Raw genomic sequence first — 23,196 nt, 5'->3', positions numbered from 1 at the left:
GACTAGATCCAAGAACATCAAATAATCATCAAGTACATGTGAATCAACCAATCTCCTTATACAATCAAACCAATGAACCACCCAACTTCTCAGAATGTTGTAAACAGAAAACCAATACCAGTGATCTAAACCCAGAACTCTGAAGCAATAGATAAAAGGTAGCCAACAAATATTTCAAGAAAAGTCCGCAACTTCACTGATATAAACCTGCGGATATCCGCAGCTCTTCTGTGGCTGAACAGCGCAGATCTGCACCTGGTCCTTCTTCTGCTCTGCGTACCTCCACACCTACTCCTTCCGCTGAACTGTGTACCTCAGCTCAGATCCACACCTGCACTATCTATCTGACAGCATACCCTCGCACTGGTCCTTTTGTTTCTCGGCGTACCTCCGCACTGTGCCTTTCTGCTGCTCTACGTACCTCGCACTAGCACCTTCTACTTCCCTGCGTACGCCCGCAACTGCTCCTTCTGCTGCGCTGCGTACCTCCGCACCTGCACCGTGGATCACCTGCGGACCTCTAAATAGAGCCAAATTAACAGTCCTCCAATGTACCACCGACTGTCAGATCCACAGATCTGATCATGCGCCCAAGATATCACAACCTATCAATAGATCCACCTTACACTTTACAGATTTCACCTTTGATTTAGATCTAGCTTTTAAACCGATTACTCAAAAATTTCAGATCTTAAGATATTCAAATTTCAAAAGTGTCTAGCCAAGTGATCTCCTTTCCTTTTTAAAGTCAAGCCCTTATTCACACCATGGGACAAAACCATCGGAAACCAATACAAGGGATCCAAACTGGGGTTCAATAATTTAGATCCTATACCACGGGCCAAAACCATAAGATCATGAACGACGGGCTAAATACCAAGAGCCAAACATAAGAAACCCCACGTGAGCGTGCTTCTGTGCATTGGAGTGAGTGAACTAGGGTCCGCACCTTCTGAACGGAGAACCTGTGGGTATGTCTGCACTTCTTAGTTGGCGAACCTATAGGTCCGCACCTTTTGAACGTTGCACCTGCGAACCTCTTATTTTCCATCATTTTGAGAGCCTGAACAGAATTTTTCCACTTGAGTGAGTTGCCATCAAGTACAACACTTGTGTCATAGTGCCAAACCTGAATCATAATGCCAACAACAGGTTGGGAGAGGGCCCAGTAACTATGCACTGTGCAATTCCAAGTGACAGGGATGGAAGACTAGTCACTGAGACTACACAGAGTGTAGCTCGGGCTTTGACAAGGAACTCCAGGGCACAATCTTCAGTGTGAGGGAAAACTGGGCAGAGGCCACTAGGATGAAAAATTGCGCAATTCAGGACACCAGTGGCAGTTGTAAGGTGAGAACCTGGGGGACACCTCTATGTAATTTACAGAGGGAAAACAAGGCTAGATAGCAGAGGGACCTGAGGACATTTCTACGTAGTTTTTGAGAGCAATGAGTCCCGACTGAGGGAAGTCACTGGGAGGACATCTCTACACAATTTCTGGGAGCAGTGTAGGCTTAGGTCTCTGCACAATGTGGGGTTCAAGCAAGCAAGAAGGAGGCTTGATGAATGTTCTTGTGGAGTGCGAAGTTTAGATAGGCAGTGAGGCAGCTTTTGTGCAGTTTTGGGAAGGAAGCCAGGTTGCTCACCTCTAGGATTGTGCAATGCCACTGACCCATAGAATAGCCTCAAGCATTGCGCAGTTCCAGACAGCAGAGCAGCACCACTGAGGGCTAAAACTATGCAATTCAGCTCAGTCAAGGTCTAGTGAAGTGAAGTTGTTCCGTTGACAGATTTTTAGGAAAATGGCTAAGTGTGAGAGGCAAGTGAACTTGTGAGGACTCGACATTGTGATCACCCACTTAACATCCTTTGGAAACATGACAACACTGACCCCTGCGACAACATATCAAAGCATGACCCTCTGTGGGACTGTCTAGAGCTGAAATCAAAAAGTGTGACACTTGGGATAGACCTTTGAATGACCGAGACGACACTTGTGCGACAGTGCTTACAACTTTATGTGTGAGTGCGATGGGTGTTCACATAGCTACGAAAACCTAAACATATAAAGACAAACCTTCGAAATCACCAAAACAAGATTGCAAGCATGACAAAGCAATCAACATGCCAAAAAATGACAGTTGGTTAAGAAAGCAAAAGGGTGAAAAGACTCTGAAGGGGCTCAAGGAATGAGCTCGAGTTTTTGCAACCATCAAAGGAAAAACCAAGGAAGGCTATGAAATTTGAGTGCAAGCCAAAATTTTGGAGGGTGTTACAGTCACTACAAGACTTGGTGACACACTGGTTGAATACTAGCTTCTCTATTTTGGTTTTTTTTCTAGTGCAGGGCCTTGGTCCTTCTGGGAGTATTGATTCATTGTGCTAATTACTTTGGCTTCCCCACTTACCCCATGGACAGACATGGTTTGCCTTGTACCAACTCAGTTGAACACATCATAAGATTCAGCGAGATCACAGTGTTTCGAATTGGGAAGGGTAGTTTGGCTCCCGAGCTTAAGATTTCTAGAGTATAGTTTTTCTTCTCTAGTGTTGCTCCACTACCAGTAGGCCTAAACAGTACCTCGACAAAGTCACGTAGGAACACAAGAATTTATCCACTGCCAGTGAGCCTGGATAATACCCTAGTGGAGTTGCCTACTTCACCTCTCTGCATAGGAAGCCTTTCTCTTCTTTTGCATTTGTTATTTTTTAAAGAGAACTATGCATAGGAACTTATTTATTTTGGGGGTGGAAGAGGGATCCCGACTTATAGAGAGCAGGAGAGGTTGTTCCTTTAGAGAATGTTGCATTATGGTACATGTGTTGTCCTTGATGGCAACCCACATATAGGTCAGTTCAGAAATGATAAAGTGATGTATAATGGCAACTCACATTGTAACAGGTATATTCAAAGGTAACAGAGTAATGGCACAAAAGAACAGAATTATGGGACAAAAAAATTGTAGATCAAAATTCGAAAATTGAGGAAAGAGAATGTTTTAAGTTGTATACGTTGTTTAGCCTAGTCCAAGTCACGTATAAACGAGGGTACACAAAATAAAAGGCGCGTATATGTATGCACGCAGTTTCACAGAAGGAAAAGCATGTATGCGATGGAAAATTAAGGTTAAAGAATACCAAGGGTCCATACCATGGTATTAGCCCAAAATATTGAGCGGAATAACAGATACTTGATCCCGTCGAAGAATACCATAGGTTCTAAGAATTTTTTTGTTGCATGGTATTGACAAGGCCCTAAGTATATAAGGAGGAGAAGATCAAAGCACTAAGTGTGCAAGTGAAAGTGTTTTTCATGAATACTTCTATCTGAAGTATATTTTGTGTTGTAAGGGCTATGGTTATGATATATATCTGAAACATCTTGTGCACCCTTGGATACAATGTTGGATCAGGATCATGAGACCTGAAATGACTTATCATTGTATGATCTAATAATGGATAGGCTAGATCTGAATGCTAACGCAAGTTTTATCCTTTAAATGCTATGATCTGGGCATATCTAAAGTCCTGAAAATCTATGAAGTTATAAGTCATTATTTGCAAATCTATACGCAAGTTCGCCTCGGTGAAGGCGCATATACACGTAGATTCGACACTTCGAACTAGTGTATGTTGAGGAAGGGCTTGTTGTACAGAAATGATTGATCTATCTAATCAGTGATGGTGTTTTACTACTATTTTTCAATGATGTCTTCATTAGATATGAAGTAAAACTGATTGTATAAGGAGATTGAGTCTGGCTGACTGATTGATTGAGTAAGAAGGGTGATCTTTGTTACTATATGTTTAGAACTCTGTAATATGATAGTAGATATTCAAAATGTCTCTGTGTTCTGGGTTCAACTCTATGTTTTGGTGACATTGATCTTACTGTTCAAATTGATTGATTATGTTTTGCTTCAGAGTTGATGGGTTTCAGTGATTGGTTGATGCAGTTGTATTTGATGGTTGTATTGGAGTGGTGATTGATTTTGAGCTTCAATGTTTCTAATGGGTCCAATATGAAAATTTGATGAAATGTGGCCTACATATTGTGTTGATGTGTACCAGGAGTATCCAGTCTAAAATTTTATAAAACGTGGTCCCTGGAGAATGAGTGAAGGTGGTAGCCTTTTATAGGTCGGCGCCTATGTACTACTAAACATATTAACCAGACCAAGAGCGGGGGGGTTTCCACCTGAAAAATCCTGGTGTTCATGTGTGCTGCTTATGTGTGTTGATTTATTCTATTCTTATTGCATTTGTTTACTTCTTAGTAAAGCATCACACTCTGATTTAAGTTCAACAGACAATGAATTAGTTATTTTACAAGGTTATTATCTATACGTTGGTTTCATTCATTATAGCTGCGGATATACATTTTTTGGTTTCTGTAAAATAGTGTATACACTTTGAAAGAGAAAAATAAATATTGTGAAAGTTTAAATATTGATTCACCGCCCCCCCCCCCCAGTATTTTTACCGACAATTGGTATTAGAGCAGGTCCTTCAGAAGAAGCTTGATCACTTGAAGGAAGATCTCTCAAGATGAGAAATCATGAAGGAATGGGATCTATCATACCACCAATATTCAACGGTAATAACTTAGCATATTGGAAGATAAGAACTAGAGCTTATCCTTTGATTTGGAATTTATCCAAGACAAAGAATTAAAGTTATTATAGACTCATGTGCATGGATGTGCCTATGTTACTTTATGCAATGTATCGATAAGGTTACAAAATACACAGACACTAAGGTAGTTAGAGAACAACATAACAAGAAAACATGTAAGATAACAAGTTTAATAAGGGGTTCACCCAATGCTCTTGGTATACGTCTCCTAGTCCAGCTCTCAGTGGTGACCTCTCTATTATGTTTTAAGCAAGGTTTTTACAACAGTGAGCCCAATTCGAGTCTCACTAAATAGATGAAAGTCAGTAGGAATGGAGTGCACAGACTCTCCTTACTAAAATTCGACCTCTGATGGTCACAGTAGTATGACAGTCCTATGCTGAGGAGTTTTCTTGAACCTCTCAAGCCTTCTATGGAGTACACACACTCTCTGACTCTCTCTGGCTCTATCTAGCTCGATGCTACCTTCAGGTCAACTCGGCTTCTACTCTCTGTTTTCTGCTCTTAGCTATCTATCTTCTTGCGTTTTTTTCTGCTTTTGTCAAGTCATGGCTTTAAAGCCAGTCTGTTCTTTTGACTATTTGTTTCTGCTTCCCGACCTTCTAGTTTCCTTATCTCTATCTGTTCGAATTCCTCTGCTCTGCGTCATCATCACTAGGTAACGCCTTGCAGGGAGGTGGCCACTTGTTTCCTAACGAACTAGGCATCAGATTCTTTGAATCATTTTGGAATGGCCGCTAATTCTGTTTGCTTCAAGATCGCTTGCGAAACATGAATCGTTTGCTACCTCATCATCCATGTCGGACTTCAAATCCCATATCATCTTGCTTTTTGACTTGTGAAATCTGGTCAGTCATCGAGACACATCTTTGTTGTTGATCTGGGCCCCCCAGATCCTACGATCGTCCTTCATATTGGGCGGACAAGTTTCACGATGTTTACCCATCCGATGCGAGTAATTTTCTCTCTTATCCGCCAGACATGTGTCGCTCAATGTGTGGCATTGGGCGGGACTCAGTCAGAACTGCTTACCTCCTCGAGGCCTTCCGATATCCTGCCGGTTTGTGGAATCTCATGCTATGGAACTGAATGCATTACTTTTCAGAATTTTATAACGTTTTCAGGTCTGGGAACTTTGAGGCTTTCCTTCACTGAGGGGGACGCCCTGTGATACGTGATTAGTGCTTTAGTGCTAATCGCGTATCCGAAACCACCCCCATTTCTTGATTTGGCCTTTGGTTTTGCCAGTTTGTGCCAGTGCGCATTACCATGGGCCAACGGTCTGCGTGCTCGACCGAGGGTCCTCGTTGCTCTACTCTGGCCACAACTGCAACTGTTACGAGGATTCCTTTTGATAGCTTTGATTTTTCTCAGACTTGAATCTTTTGGCATAACTTGAAACAGTCATGAAAACTTAGAGAGCGTTTAGGATCCAATTCGAACATGGTTGTTGGTCACTTTAATTGCTTATTAATTCAAACAACTAAGTGCTACATAAATTGTTAACCTAGGGAAGTCTGTTTATTTCAAAGGAAACTACGCACTATATGTGCTCAATCTCAAAAGCAATAGAAGTTGTAATAATAAATAAATTAGTCACACCTTGCTCTAAGCAAACTGAAGCTCCACTCTAAGTTACAACAAAAACAATCTATTGCAAACAATCACCAAAGAATGCTTAAAAGAGTAATCTAATGGAAAAGGAATCAATCTGCAAAGGAAAGCACTAGCTATGCTATAACAGAGAACAAGACCCTATTCCCAAAGCAGGAATCTTCAGCACCTGTTTTTGATTACCATGCTTGCCAACTCACTTTGTAAACTCAATTGCCAATGGAACACTCATGAATTAATTGTAGATGAACTAAATAATGTAGCAATCAATTGGAAAAATAGAGTTCAGCAACAATGCATAAGCACATTCAGTAAACAGAACTTTTAACAAGATATGGATAGGAAACACACTTAACACATTGCAGAAATATAATGGGTGAATCTTGTGATGAAGGTCGGCCCTGTCCTTCTCACCAATATTCCACAGGAAACAAGAACTAGAAGGAAATGTTCAGAACAATATTTTATTCATCCATCAAAATGTCATGTTACAAAAAGATTCCAGTTCTTCTCCTTCAGCTAAAAACCTTCCGCGGTCTGTCCGTCCCCCTCTAATGTCTATTTCAATTGATTACATTGTAAGTCCTATCTTTAACCAAATATACCAAAATAGGGAAATCAGTTTTCCCATTAACAAAATGCTATTACAATGGTTATGGTAATGTTGACTTTGGAATGTGGTAGTTACAGCCAATGTAACAGCTCCTTCGAAGATCTTCTTTTGTTGCTATCGAATCTAGAATACAAATCACGACTGCTTCAGCCACGGGATTTGCTCCTTGTTCTAACTATTACAGCAACATGACCTGTAATAATAGCCCTGCAGTCTTCGGGCTATTTCAGTAATGTAAACTGCAATGATAACTATTTCAGCAACTATCCATTTCAATCAATAAATTATGAAAGTAATGTAATTGTATGTAAAATAAATTAAATGTATAGTAATGAGAAGAAATATTGTATACCTTTGGAAAAGTGGGTTAAAGCAATAACAAGGACTTTAAATATGGGTTGAAAACGGATGACATAATAGCAAAATATATGGTCAAAAAGGGACAATGTGAGGTCCTAACATCCCCCCCAACTGAAAGGGTTTCATGTCCTCATGCAACTTTTACTCTGAATCTGAGTCCGAGTACTGGGACTTGCAGTGAAAATTACTTAGGCAGTAAGTATAGAAGGTGCTATCAGCCAAGTCTCTGAAACCATGAACATTCTGTAATCTCTGCCATGCTGCTAGCTCCTCCTTTTTGGACAACCTGAAGTAAGCCTTATATTCTTGTGCTGGTAGCCATAGAATAGGGAAATGAAAATGATACCCTAACCATTTTTTGGCACACTGTTGAATGCATTTGACATAGTTAGGTAGCCGTGAAATTGTTGTCTCAAGATTAAGAGGGTTAAAGGGATGATATTCCTTCCTTTCCTTAGGAGACTGTTCCCAAAATAGGTTGTTTTCCTGTAAGGAAAGGGCTCCCTTGGCTTTGACATAATGTTGGCAGTCTTTTAAGACTGTTGCCTGTAACTGTCTGATATGCTTGGTCATTCCTGGTTCCTTCAAAAACTGATGATATTCAGCAACGAAAATGGCAGCATTCTGTGGCTCGGATCGAATCCACAGAAGGTGATTATCTTCATTGTGTCTTTCTGAAAGGAAGGCATTCTGCCATGTGAGCTGATTGGCAAGGAAAGAGACAAAGGCTCTAATCTGAATGTCACCAACCAGAGGGTTTAGATTGAGTTTCCTATCCTCAGGGATGGCTTCATTATGGAGATACAGTTCACAGAGTAAATTTTGTTCACTGGGAGATGCTTCTGTGAAGGTTTTCACAAACTGTTCAGGTGTAGATACCTCATGAGGTCTACCATCTCTAATTGCCTTTATTTGGAAGAATGCTAAGCATTCTGCAAGAAAGAGAGAGTAATTGGAGGATGCTTTCCTGGTGGCCAATAATATTTGAACCAAATTAAACATGAGGAGCAATCTAGTTTTAACTAATTTTCCCTGTTCTGTGCACGAGACTGTTCCAAGACTTCCCAATTTGAATATATATGATTTTTCCATGATAATTTGTGCTCCTACAAGATTGTTTCTTGCGACATAACATATTCCTTCTCCCATTTATCCATTTGTGCTTGACTGATGCTGGTCTAAGTGAAGACAGTTTTTGTAGGCCGGGGTTCAGGCTGAGTAAACACAGTCTTTGTGGGCCGGGATATAGGACTTTCAGTTTTAACAATCACAGTAAGCCGAGGTATTTTTGGTTTAACCTCTTTTTCAAAAATCTTTGAAGGCCCTGCTAGTTCTTGTGTAACAGTAGGCCATTCCTCTTTAGTTGCAACAGAAGTAGATGTAGGGGTGGCTCCAGGCAATGGAACTTCAACTATTTTATAACCGGCTTGATGATAAATATTACCACATTGGTTGCACATATATTCATTATATCGGTCTTTCTCTATACTCTTCTCAGCTGCGGATGCTGCATGAGCTAAAGTATACAGACTAAGTTCTCTATCATAGGCTTCCCTTGCCGTTATTAATTCTTGTTTGTAAGCTTTGAGTTCTGATTTTAGAAACTCGTTTTCTTGTAGAAGGGAAGCCAAGGTGACTGGGCTTTGTGTAGCAGTGGCAGTTTCAGTAGCTGATTTCAGTGAATGAAAGCATTGTTGTTTCGCAGTAGCTTCATCGTTTGGAGCCTCAGTAGGTGGTTCTTGTGTGGCAACTGCTAAATCATCGACTAGTTCTGTAACAACTTCATCATTTGGAGCATCCATATTTTGCATATCAGCAGATGGTTCTTGTGTGGTAGCTACTGACTCGGTAGCTGGTTCTTGTGTAACAACAATGGTTTGTGCAATATCCTAGTTATCTATGTTTTGCTCATCAGTAGTTGGTTCTTGTGTAGCAACTGCTAAATCGGTAGCTGGTTCTTGTGGGGTAGCTACATCTAGGTCATCTGTCTTCTGTTCATCAGCAGTTGGTTCTTGTGTGGCAACTGCTAGATCAGTAGCTAGTTCTTGTGGGGTAGCTACATGCTGTACATCATCTTGGGTATCTAAATTTGGTGGATCAACAGTTGGTTCTTGTGTGACAGCTGCTGAATCAGTAGCTAGTTCTTGTGTGGCAGCTACATTCTCTGAAAGAAATGATGTCACAAAATCCTGGGCATTTTGCATTTCAGTACCCGAGGGTGAGACAGGTAAAGATTCAGGGCCTTGGGACTATGGTGAGGTATGGGGTTTTAGAGTAATAGGTGGGGAATTTGGGATGGTGGTGACAGTTGCTGCTTTAGTGAACATCCTTGTTCGTCTTCGAGGTAAAAAGGAAGGGAAAACAGTGGTTTTTATTTTGTGAATGGTTTTCTTTATAGGAGGAGGGTCATGAGGGGTGGTAGCTTCTTTGGTTGAGGCCCTTGTTCGTCTTTTTGGTAGAGAAGCAGCCTTTTCTTGCCTTTTTCTTTTTAGCTTAGCAATGGGAAGGTTATCATCAGAATCATCACTAGGAATGTGGACGGTAGGAGTGGATGATTCTGCTAAATTATGGGATGGAGTTAATGTGGTGGGAGGGTCAATTGGATTAGCTGATGCAGGTGGTGGAATTTTTGGGGGGTCAGAAATGCTTCCTGGTTGCTGTTCGGAAGGATTTTCAACTTGCTGAGGGATTCCAGGGTTTGTTGAGGAATTCCAGCTGCTATTTGAGGAATTTCAGCAGCTTCTTGGGGAATTTCAGCTGTTGCTTGAGGGATTTCAGTGGCTTCTTGGGGAATTTCAGCTGCTGTTGGAGGAATTTCAACAGCTTCTTGGGGTTCTAGGGGTGGATTTTTAGGTGGGGGAGGGTTCTGCTAAGCCAAACCTCTTTGAATTAATAACTAGACGAGATGATGATGGGTGAGGGAAAGGAGTGGGTATTTTGCATGCATACAATAATGTGACATATTCTTTAGACACCCAAGTAGATAATATGACATATTTAATAGTCAACCATGTCTCAAATGATTTAATAGGACCAAATCATGCTAATAGACTACCTGGTAGCGACCTTTGTAGGTGAGATAGTGCTTGAAAAATTCAGCAACTGTCGACCATGGAAGTGGTAATGAATGAAGTGCAACACCCCTGCCTTTGGGCTCGACCTGCTCTCCTGGTAGAAGAAAGTCCTGCTGTGCATTAAGAATGATGTGTTTACGACTAAACCATCGAGTGCTAGCGGATGGTAGGCCTGAAACCTGTGCTATATCATCCTCTGAAACTGGAATTCGAACTCCTTGAACAGTAGAATAGCCATCCCGTAAATTACATGCAAATTCAAGGACTTGCTATGGATCAAATCCCTAGAGCCTCTGAAAATAATATACCCAACCGGCATGCTGAAAAACCTGATATACCTCTGGGTGTAATTCCAATAAAGCTACCGAGCTGAGCTCATATCGAATAGCAGGTCCTCCCATAGTTACCAGCTTCAGTAAAATGCACAGTGACAAACCTAGTTACCGCACCCGAGACAAAGTAAATTTGCAAATGAGTTCATGGAATAATAAGGCAGAGACAGGGTGATGAGACATAATCGTGGGTAAAAAAATGACGGTGATTGGCGTGTTGTGAAATGATGGTGTGATGATTTTATATTACCCCCAACTACAGCTGGAATAATGAGTTTTAAATGTACGACGATCGTGGTAATAATGTTGTAATCTTCTCATTTAACTATAGTTTAATAATATTTAGACATACAAATACATACCTCATGTTTTACCTTTGATTGATATTTGGAAAAATATATAGTATACATCGCTAATAGATCATCATTGGTTATGGAAAAGGGGTTTTGAAAAATGAGGGTAGTTGTATGAAAGACCTACATAATGATAGGAGAAGGCAGTGAAAGAACAATGCAATAGATGATTCTCACAACTGAAAGTAATGTATATTCATTCCTTGAGAAGAAATGGTGTTTCAGCGATAGGGAAAATGGTAAGAGTTAGTGTTTCAGCAACGGGAAAAATGGGGAAAGGTTGGTGTTTCAGCGATGGAAAAATGGATGGAAATTGGTGTTCCAGCAACGGGGAAAAGAATGTTGCTGTAAATGGGACAAATAAGGAAAATGTTGCTGAAAAATACTTATGATAAGAATGGGAAAGGCGTTGCTGAAAAATAATGAGGGACATAAGGAGGGGAAAAAGGAAGAATGATCAAAATGGGGGAACGAATTGTGAATTGGAGTGAGATAACAATGCTTCACAAGATGAAGCTTAAATCTGCTTGCAGTAAGATTATTCTTTTCGACCAGCCTCCCTACGTCTGAGATCTGCAAAATAATCAGTTGTAACATGGCAACCCTTGATAGGGATTATTAGTTAAGAAATCTAATATAATACTAAAAAGAATACAATGCAGAAATTAAATGCAATGAGGGGTAGTAGGCTCCCCCAAGAAGATATAATGTGAATCTGCCATGCAGGTAGCTTTAAAATCCTCTTTAGAAATGGGCTGCTGGTAGGGATGAAGCCGATACCCATTTACTAATAATGGTGTTCTAGAATCATCAATTGTTAGGAGCCTTACTGTTCCATTGGGAAAAACAGTATCTATTTTGTAAGGTCCCAACCATCTTGTTTGTAATTTCCCTTGAAAATTTTCAAACCGAGAGTCATACAATAAAGCCCAATTACCTTTTTGGAACTGCTTATGCTTAATAGTTTTATCATGCCACCTAGTTCTTTGCTGTTGAATCATAGTTGTTTGATGGATGGCATCTAACCTCTTTTCATCCAATTCCTAAAGCTGCTACAACCTGGCTATCTGTGCATCAGTCAAATCAAGGTTAACAGCTAAAGCAGTTCTTAAGGTTTTAATCTCAAATTCCACAGGAAAAACAACACTTTTACCATAAACCAATTCATAAGGAGAAAATCCTGTAGTGTTCCTCCAGGTAGTTCTGTAAGCCCATAATGCCTCAGGCAGCCTTTGAGACCAATCCTTCCTATTTTCCTTCACTGTTTTTGTTAAAATAGCTTCTATGACCTTGTTTGTACTTTCCACCTAACCATTGGCTTGGGGGTGGTAAGGTGTAGTCATTTTATGATGAATATGATATTTTTGAAGCATGGCTTTAAAACCATGAGAATTGAAAGGAGGTCCTCCATCTGTAACTAGTTCTCTAGGCACTCCAAATCTAACAAAGATTTCTTCAAATAGAAAAGTTAAAACAGCTTCTTCATTAGCTCTAATAAGTGCCTTAGCTTCCACCCATTTAGTCATATAATCTGTACAGACCAATATATAAACTGTTTGACTGGATGGAGGATTGATGGGTCCTATAAAGTCTAGAGCCCATCTTTCAAAGGGTTCAAGTATTACCTAGGGATTCAATGGAATTTCATCTCTATGATTAGGTTGACCCATTCTCTGACAACTATCACAGGCCCTAACATATTTCTTCGCATCCTTGAAAAGTGAGGGCCAATAATAACCCATTCTGAGAATTTTATGTGTTGTCCTCTTATCAGAAAAATGCCCTCCGCAAGGGCCATCATGACAAGCCTTCAATATATCATAAACCTCATCTTCTCTAATGCATCTTCAGATTTCATGATCAAGTCCTGTATGGAAAAGACACCCACTTATCTAGCTATACCGAGCACTTTGTTGAATGATCTTTCTTTTCTCCCGATGTGATAGGTGTGATGGTAGCTTCCCTACAACCAGATAATTGGCAATGTCTGCATACCAAGGTGAGTGAGCAAATACTGCAAATAAATACTCATCGGGAAAGGAATCATCTACTAGAGCGTTATCATCAGTTTTTATCCGAGAAAGGAAATCAACTACTACATTTTCTTTACCTGGTCGATCTACAATTGTAATATCAAATTCTTGTAATAGTAATAACCCCCTGGTAACTCGAGCATTTGTGATAGATTTGTTCATTAAATACTTAATAGCCGAGTGGTCAGTATGAAAAAAAGTAGGGTAACCAATAATATAATGTCGAAATTTATTAATAGCATAAATGACTGCTAAAAATTATTTCTCAGTAACTGTGTAATTAAGCTCAGCAGGGGTCATATTCTTACTAATGAAATAAATAGCATAAGGAAGATGATTTTCTTCTTGTCCCAGGACAGTTCCAATTGTAGTATCCGAAGCATCAGAGGATATATGAAAGGGAAGTTCTCAATTAGGTCCCCTTAGAATAGGAGCTGTAGACAACTGATACTTAAGTTCATCAAATGCTTTCTAGCAAAGATCAGTCCACTTAAATTCAGCATTTTTCATAAGTAACACAAACAAAGGAGAAGCTATTTTAGAAATTTTTTGATAAATCTCCTGTAATATCCACCATGTCCTAAAAAACTTCTTACATCAATTTGTGTTTTAGGGATAGGAAGGGTTTGAATTACCTGTACTTTGGATGGATCTACCTGAATCCCTAGGAATGAAATGAAGTGCCCTAGTACAATTCCTTCGTTCATCATCATATAACATTTTTCAGTACTCAAGGAAAGGTGAGCTTGTATACAACGTTTAAGTACTTTCACAAGGTTTTGTAATGCATCTTCAAAAGTCACACCATAAGGAGTAAATTCATCCATAAATATCTCCATATAGTCATTAAGCACATCAGAAAAGATTCCTATAACTGCTCTTTGAAATGTTGCTAGAGCATTACATAGTCCAAATGGGAGAACTCTATAAGCAAAAGTTCCCCAAGGACTAGTAAAAGTGGTCTTGTCTTGGTCTTGGGGTGCAATTTTTATTTGGTTATATCCGCTAAAACCATCTAAAAAGGAAAAGAATCTCTTCCCTGACAAACTATCTAGAACCTAATCAATGAATGGCAAGGGGAAATGATCTTTTTTAGTGGCTTTGTTTAAGGCTATATAGTCTACACACACTCTCCATTTCCCATTTTTCTTAGGTACTATCACCAATGGAGAAACCCATTCATTGTCAGATATGGGGTATATAAACCCTGCATTAAGCATTTTTTGAAGTTCTTCTTTAACAATTTCCCTCAAATTGTGATTCATTCGCCGCTGTGGTTGACAGACTAGTCTGCACCCTTCCTTAATATAGATACGATGAGTACATAATTAAGGAGAGATCCCCTTCATATCTGTTTAGTCCCATGCGAATGCTTCCTTGTTTTCTCGAAGTAACTTCATTAGTTGTTGTGTTTCAGCATCTGATAAGTTGGGGTTTATGTTCAATGTTTTGCCAGGTTTGATTTCTACTATTATGCTTTTAGAGGAGATAGCAGTTGATGTTTGAGGTAAATTTTCAGATTTAAGCTTTTCCTGAGTTTCAGGTTCCAAAATTGTAGTCAACTGGTTATATGTTTCAGAAGTGACCGAGGAGGGTTCAGAAATAAAATTACTAATTACTTCATCCTTTGTGGTATCTTTAAGAGTTAAGGCTTGTCCGATAGTCAAAATAGGTTGAGTAGCATTATCATCATAATCCAACCATACAGAATCATCATTATTAATCATAGGTGTGGCATGAGGATAAAGAGTAAGCTGCTTAGTTTCACATCCATTAGAAATTGTCATTGAACCTGATCTACAGCTGATAAAAGCATCTGCTGTAGCCAGCCAGGGTCTCCCCAAGATTAGAGGATGTCCCCCCAACTTTGTTTTAGTCTGTAATACAACAAAGTCAGCTGGGTAATTCCAGGATTCAACTGAAATGATTAGATCTTCAATGACTCCTTCTGGTTTGATTGTGGAACGGTCAGCTAACTCCAGGATGGTTGGTGTCTCTCTGATTACATTCTTTAATTGTAATAATTGTGAGGTTTCAAGGGTCATAATATTTATAGCAGCACCTAAGTCTACCAGAACTTGTGAAACAATAGTTTTTCCAATCTGTACTATAACCGTAGGATGACCGGGGTCACCATATTTAACAGGGGGAGTTTTTCCGGACATTAAAGCAACTAGATCACCCATCACATGAACTGTAAGGGGATCTTTAGCTTTCCTACCAGGTTTCTTAATACAAATGTCTCTGACGGTTCTGGCATAAATTGGTACATCTCTGAGTGCTTGTAAAAGTGGGATTTTAACATAAAGATTCTGCAATTCCCCTAAAAGATTAAAAGTAGGTAGCTCTGGTCTCTTAGTGAGAGCTAGACGCTCAAGGAATGGTGGCTCTGCTGTTTCAGCATCTTTATTAGAGGGTGGCTCGATTGTTTCAGTACCCTTATTAGGTAAATTATTCTTTCCTGTCTCTTCTTTGTCAGAGTCAAAAGAGGTAGAGATAGTGGTTGCTGAAACTGAGGAAATTAGTTTGGTAACGGGATTTGTTGAGCTCTCTAGTTTGGGTTCCATTGATTAAAATAAGATTGTTGTGGAGGCAAAGGAGTCCACATTGCATGGTCTACAAAGGGAGGGTTTGTTTGTTGCATGGGTGGGAAATTCATTTGATTAAAGGGTGGGTATTGCATTTGGTTGAAGGGCGAGTAGTTTTCTTGATTAATAGAAGGATAATTATTCCAACGATTAAATGGCATATTAAAGTTCATACCTTGTCCTCATGGTTGCCATTGCCTCCTTTGTGTCAGCAAATAAACTACTTCAGCTTCCTCCTCGGTTGGTTGCAACATTGCTTTTATTGCCGGTAAAGAAGGGCATTGTTGAGTTTCATGGTCCTTCTCACAAATGGTGCAAATTGGTACCTTGTCCAATGAGCATTCCCTTAGTGGATGTTTTTCTCTTCATTTAGGACAGAGATGGCCAAAGCAGCTTCTGCCTCTGCTTGTTTCTTCTTAACCTGCAAGGTATCAATCTATGAAGCAAAAGAAATTAACATTTCAGTTTTGAATTCCTCAAGTAGATTACCTATTTCAGCTCTTGTTGCTCCTCCACTGGCTGATTTTTGGACTCTTGAATATGTATTATCCCTACTTTTTGATATATTTGCAGCTCCTCTTGAACATCTCTTACAGAGGTTGACAATTTCATCATACGATTCTTTAGATATGTCCCCTTTACCAAGCATATTTAGCATGTCTAAACAATCATCCCTTACCCCTTTCAATAATATTGTCTTAAGAATATCTTTACTTACATTGGGGTGATCGGATCTCTGCAGATTGTATTATAGTCTTTCCACAAAGTCCTCTAAATTTCCGTCGTCCTTTTGAACCATCTTAAATAATTCCTCCCTTTTTTCTCTTGCCCGCCAGTAGTCTTGATATTTAGTCAAGAACTTCTCCTTCATTTGTTACCATGTCTTGATTACCTGACTTCCCAGACTCATAAACCATCTTAGTGCATTTCCTTTTAATGTTGCTAGAAATAGCTTCAATTTCTAAGCATTAGTAACATAATCATAACTTCTACACAATATATCAAATTCAAAAAGAAACTCATCAGGATCCTCAAAAGATAAACCATGGAAGTTAGGTAAGGCTGAGAGTGGGATATTCTTCATAGGATTTTCCCCCCTAGGAAGATACCCAATAGGAAATCCCAACGTAGAGAGAGAATTTTCCCCTCTTCCTTCCTGTCTTCCATTATAGAATCCTTCATTATTCTCTTCCATTGGTTGCTCTCCCGCTGCACTTGCTTTGTCTTCAATGTTTTTTGTTAGCTCCTCAACGTCCTTCACTGGTTCCTCAACGCCCTCAATTGATCCCTCAATGTCTTCAGCTGGTTCCTTGAAATATTCTGCTGATTTTTCAATTTCTTCTACTGTTTCCTCAACCTTTTCAGGACCCACAACTTCCTCTGTTTCGTAGTTTTTTTGGAGGGAGAGCTGAGGCTTGGGCTTCCGAGAGCTCAGCCTCTGAGAAGTTTCAGCCTTTGATATAATATCATCAATAAAGGTCTTTCTTCCTCCTCCTTTACCCTTGCCACCTGTATGGTTGTTTTTCTTGCGTCCTCTCATGCACTTTGCATATCTAAAAGAAAAATGTTAATGCTTTTTGAAATCTACAATTGCCTTCCCCGGCAATGGCGCCAAAATGTTGGTCACTTTAATTTCTTATTAATTCAAACAACTAAGTGCTACATAAATTGTCAACCCAGGGAAGTCTGTTTATTTCAAAGGAAACTACGCATTGTATGTGCTCAATCTCAAAAGCAATAGAAGTTGTAATAATAAATAAATTAGTCACACCTTGCTCTAAGCAAACTGAAGCTCCACTCTAAGTTACAGCAAAAACAATATATTGTAGATAATCACCAAAAAATGCTTAAAAGAGTAATCTAATGGAAAAGGAATCAATCTGCAAAGGAAAGCACTAGCTATGCTGTAATAGAGAACAGGACCCTATTCCCAAAGCAGGAATCTTCAGCACCTGTTTCTAATTACCATGCTTGCCAACTCACTCTGTAAACTCAATTTCCAATGGAACACTCATGAATTAACTATAGATGAACTAAATAATGCAGCAATCAATTGGAAAAATAGAGTTCAGCAACAATGCATAAGCACATTCAGTAAACAGAACTTTTAACAAGGTATGGATAGGAAACAAACTTAACACACTGCAGAAATATAATGGGTGAATCTTGTGATGAAGGTGGGCCCTGTCCTTCTCACAAGATTCCCCAGGAAACAAGAACTAGAAGGAAATGTTTAGAATAGTATTTTATTCATCCATCAAAATGTCATGTTACAAAAAGATTCCAGTTCCTCTCCTTCAGCTAAAAACCTTCCACGGTCTGTCCGTCCCCCTCTAATGTAGATGTCTCCTCTTTTTAAAGAGGAGACATCTCTTTCAATTGATTACATTGTAAGTCCTATCTTTAACCCAATATACCAAAATAGGGAAATCGGTTTTCCCATTAACAAAATGCTGTTACAATGGTTATGGTAATGCTGACTTTGGAATGTGGTAGTTACAGCCAATGTAGCAGCGCCTTCGATGATCTTATTCTGTTGCTGTCGAAACTAGAATGCAAATCATGACTGCTTCATCCACAGGATTTTCTCCTTGTTCTAACTATTATAGCAACATGACCTGTAATAATAGCCCTGCAGTCTTCGGGTTGTTTCAGCAACTATCCGTTTCAATCAATAAATTATGACAGTAATGTAATTGTATGTAAAATAAATTAAACGTATAGTAATGAGAAGAAATATTGTATACCTTTAGAAAAGTGGGTTAAAGCAATAACAAGGACTTTAAATATGGGTTGAAAATAGATGCCATAATAGAAAAATATATGGTTAAAAAGGGACAATGTGAGGTCCTAACAATGGCCTTCCCACTGAAAATGATTTTGGACCACCAAAAGTTGGTTTTCTTTTAAGCATCAATCAAGTGAGGGTATTGCTTCCTCGCTTGCTCAATTTCTATCCATTTCACACCTTTGAGTCCAATCCTGAGGTATTCAACATCCCCTCTGTGCGTAGTTCTTACCTTCCTGTCCAGAACTGTATCTTCCTGCAATTCATTAAGATATTCAGGCAACAGATCATCAATAGAAGGCAACTAACTCTTCTCTTCAGGATCTTCGATTAATGAAGGTTCAAATAGTCTCAAGTTGTCTGCATTAACAACTGAGTAGATGTGCATGTAAGCTGGTAGATTAAGGCGAAAAGCATTCTCACCAATTTTCTCAAGTATCTTGAAAGGTCAATACCTTATTGGCTTTAGCTTCTTACCTTCACCTTGCATTCTGTCTTTGCTGATATATAGCCAAACTTGATCACCAACTTGGAAACTATGCTCTATCCGATGCTTGTCATGCCTTGCCTTGTACTTGGCTTGTCTCTTTTCCAGCTATTCCTGTACTGCCTGGTGAATCTCTTGGATTTGTTCAATGAACTTGGTTGCCTTGTCCACATCACTGTGTCCATCAACTGCTATGTCTTTACCAAAGACAAAATCCAAGGGAGACCTTGGTGTGAAACCAAAACATGTCTCGAAAGGAGATCTTTGTGTAGAAGAATGTTTAACTCGGTTGTAAGCATGCTGCACATAACATAAATGTTCATCCCAAAGTTTGGGATGCTTGCTGCAATAGCCCCTGAGCAACTATATCACTGTCCTATTGAACACTTATGTTTGGCCATCTATTTAAGGATGAAAAGTTGTGCTCTTCTTTAGCCTGGTGTCCATCAATTCCCGCAAACTTGACCAAAATTCCCAACAAATCGGGTTTCTCGATCAGATATTATGGAAGTGGGTAATCCAAAATGAACCCATACATGCTGAACGAACAACTTTACAGTTTGTTCAACTATTATCTCTTTATTACAAGGTATTAAAATACACATTTTTCTGAACCTATCCACAACAACATATAAATAGTCATGACCTTTCCTAGATTTAGGCAGTCCTCCAACAAAGTCCATGGAAACACTTTCCCAAGGATGAGAAGGAACTGGTAGTGGAGTGTACAAGCCTATTTTTCTATTGCGAGGCTTGCTTTTCGCACACATGGCACACCCTCTTACATATCTAGAAACCATCTCATTCATTTTTGGCCAATAACAAAATCATTGCAACTGTGCAACTGTTTTACTTACACCAAAGTGACCTGATATTAGAGAAGTGTGTCTTTCTCAAATTATCTTTACTCTTTTAGTTTGTGGAATGCATAGCTTCCCAAAATGATACAAGAGTTGGTCCTTAACATGATAATCCAATTCTTCTACTGGTTTGCCTTGACTTAAAGTTGCATATACATCTTTAAAATCTATATCTTGAGCATATTGTTCAATGTAGCTTTCATGCAATACTGAATTATGCTCAAGTATAGTAGATGCATTTATAATTGGTCTGGACAACATATCTGCAACTTTATAGTGTATGCCCTTTCTATATCTGATGACTAAATGAAACTGTTGTAGAAAACCCATCCATCTATAGTGTCTTGATTATCAGTATGTATAACTGTATCTTTGCCCATTAAGTAATGCTTCCACTTTTTCACACTCTATACTAATGCATATAATTCTTTATCATATGTGAGATAGTTAACTATTGCAAAATTAAATGTCTCAAAATGATAACATATGGGTTTACCGTGCTGCATCAACACTGCTCCCATGGCATAGTCACTGGCATCTATTTCATTCTCAAATGGTCTTTGAAGATCGGATAGTGCTAGTACTGGTGCTATACTAATCTTTTCTTTCAAGGTATTGAAGGTTTTTTTGCTATTTGCCTCCCCACTGAAACACCTTGTTCAATCTTGTTAAAGCATGTAAGGGAGTTGCAATCAAGGAAAAGTTAGAAATAAAATTTCTCCAATATTGTGCTGCTCCTAAGAAGCTTCTAACTTCCGTAGCAGATTTGGGTTTAGGCCAGTTTATAATGATTGCAACCTTAGAGGGATCTATCTTCAATTCACCACCCCCTACTATATGTCCCAAATAATTCAAAGATGTTTTTCCAAATTCACATTTTGAGAGTTTAACATAAATATTTTCGCTTTTTAAAACATCTAGAGTCTGCTTAACATTCTTTAAATGTTCTTCCCACATTTTGCTGAATATAAGAATGTCATCCAGATATACAATAAAAAAAATCATCAAGAAAAGGTCTGAGTACATCATTCATTACTCTCATGAAAGTAGCAAGAGCATTAGTTAAGCCAAAAGGCATAACCAGCCACTCATACAATCCCTACTTTGTTTTGAAAACAGTCTTCCATGCTTCTTGCTCTGCAACTCTAACCTGATGATAGCCACTATGCAAGTCTAACTTGGAAAAATAAACAGCTTCTTTCAACTGATCTAATAGATCATCTATGTGAGGAATGGGATAATGATTTTTTATCATTATCTTATTCAGTGCTCGGTAATCAATGCACATTCTCCACGAGCCATCTTTCTTTCTCACCAAAACAATTGGAGACCCACATGGTGATGTGCTAGGTCTGATGAACCCCTTCTCAAGTAGCTCCTGTACCTGCTTCTTGATTTTTGCATTCTCTAAAGCGGACAAACTGTACTGATTCCAATGTTAGGCAATGGAGCATCTTGCTGCAAATTAACATCATGCACTATTTCCTTTTTGGGTGGCAAACCTTTAGGTTCTTGAAACAATATATCATATTCTGAAACAAATTTTTCTAAATTAGCTTGTTGTTTAGCATCATAGCCCTCAAATACATTGGTTTTATCAGATTTCTTTTCCTTTACAACCATTAGTAAAAATTGTTTGCATGAATTTACAATTCATTTCATCTGCCCCGAGTTTACGAGAGTATAATTATTCTTGAGCTTATGAGCTCTTACAATATATTCGATTCCATCTTTAACGAGTAGATACTTGTTCTCAGCTCTATAGAAAATAGCTTTTCTATCATACAAGCAAGGACTTCCTAAAACAATTCCAGATATATCCAAAGGAACTATATCTAACTCAACCTCATCTACAAATGTTGACCCAAAAGAAAACTTGTCTAGTCACTTGTAGCTTTGCTTTATCACATAACCAACCTAATGGATATGGTTTCTTGTGAGGTGTGGTTAGTAATCCCAACTTCTTTATAATTGCTTCATAAATTAAATTTACTTGTGAGCCACTATCAAATAAAGTATCAATCTTTTGATGATTGGAAATAACTCGAATATGAAAAATCTCATGCCTTTTTCTCTCATTTTCTTCATTATCAGTAGATTGTGGAGAATTACTAGTAGATGCTTCAGAATTTTTACTTTTTATACCTGTGGCTGCGATTTTTGCTTCATCTCCTCAGTATGACCCCAAATCCTTTTGAATAGCTATAACAGTCTTCTTCTTCTTGCCCTCGAACTTCTTAAGTTTCAGCTCCGGATGCAGAATCCAGCGGCGTTCATCATCATGCCCATCCTTCTTACAGTGAGTGCATGAAGACTTGCTTTTCTGTATAGTGTTTGTCTTCCTCTCTTTCCATTTCTATTTTCCTTTCTCCTTATTTTTGCTTGTAGTGGGTTTGGATGATCCCCCAATTTCTGGGTTCCCATTCTTACCTCTAGCTTCTAGATGTGTAGCCTGAATGGATACCTCATCTATTCTAGTGGGATTAAACATAAGGATAGAGTGCCTCATGTAGCTGTGTAGACCACCTATATACTTCAACAAAGTCTCAGGTGAGTCTAAAGAAATTCCTAGAATCAAAACTCTTTTCATAAATTCTTGGGTGTAACCTTGTACACTTTGCCCTTTTAGTTGCCGAAGAATTTGCCAGCTCATCATGGCTTGCTACATGTAAGCTAGTGGACAGAATTGATTTTTAATTGCAGAAACAAATTCACTCCAGACGTAAAGAATCTTACCATGTTTCTTCATGTCAACTTGTGTCCTGCTTTCCCACCATACTAAGGTAGTGCCTCCAAGGCATAGGATGGCCAGCTAAATCTTACTCTTGTCTGAGTTAATGCTTTGCACTCTATAATAAACATCAATCTATCTGATCCAATTATCCAGCTTCTCTGAATTCAACTCTCCATCATATATTGGTAAATCAAATTTAACATCTAATTTAATCAAAGATGTCTTCTTTTTATTTTCAGGGCTATTAGGAGGTGTGAGAAATTTTTCTTCTTTAGCTTTGCCTTTAGAGTGGTCATGGAGGGGAGATTCTTCTACTCCTTTGTCTTGTTTGGAGTTTGATGAATCTTCATCTCTATTCTTCTTAAATTCCCTATACATTTTCTCCACCATGGATCTCATGGTCATAAAACTGTCCATGAACTGGGGGTCTAATTCCAAGGGATTTTCTTCTGACATTTTCCTCTTAGAATAGACTCTTCCAATTTCCAGGTTAGTTTTAGCCAACTCTTCTTCTCCTAATTTACGCTTTGATCTAGTTAGCATTCAACAACAAAATCCAGCACAAGTTTGTCTAACTTTAGTAACCTAGAGCTCTGATACCACTTGATCTAGAATTTATCCAAGACAAAGAATTAAAGGTATAACAGACTCATGTGCATGGATGTGCCTATGTTACTTTATGCAATGGATCAATAAGGTTGCAAAATACACAGACACTAAGGCAG

This window comes from Pinus tabuliformis, chromosome X, assembly GCF_031772625.1.
Source record: "Pinus tabuliformis cultivar Carrire ecotype Pingquan chromosome X, CPIR1, whole genome shotgun sequence".
Classification (NCBI taxonomy): domain Eukaryota; kingdom Viridiplantae; phylum Streptophyta; class Pinopsida; order Pinales; family Pinaceae; genus Pinus; species Pinus tabuliformis.
This window is presented reverse-complemented; position numbering follows the sequence as displayed.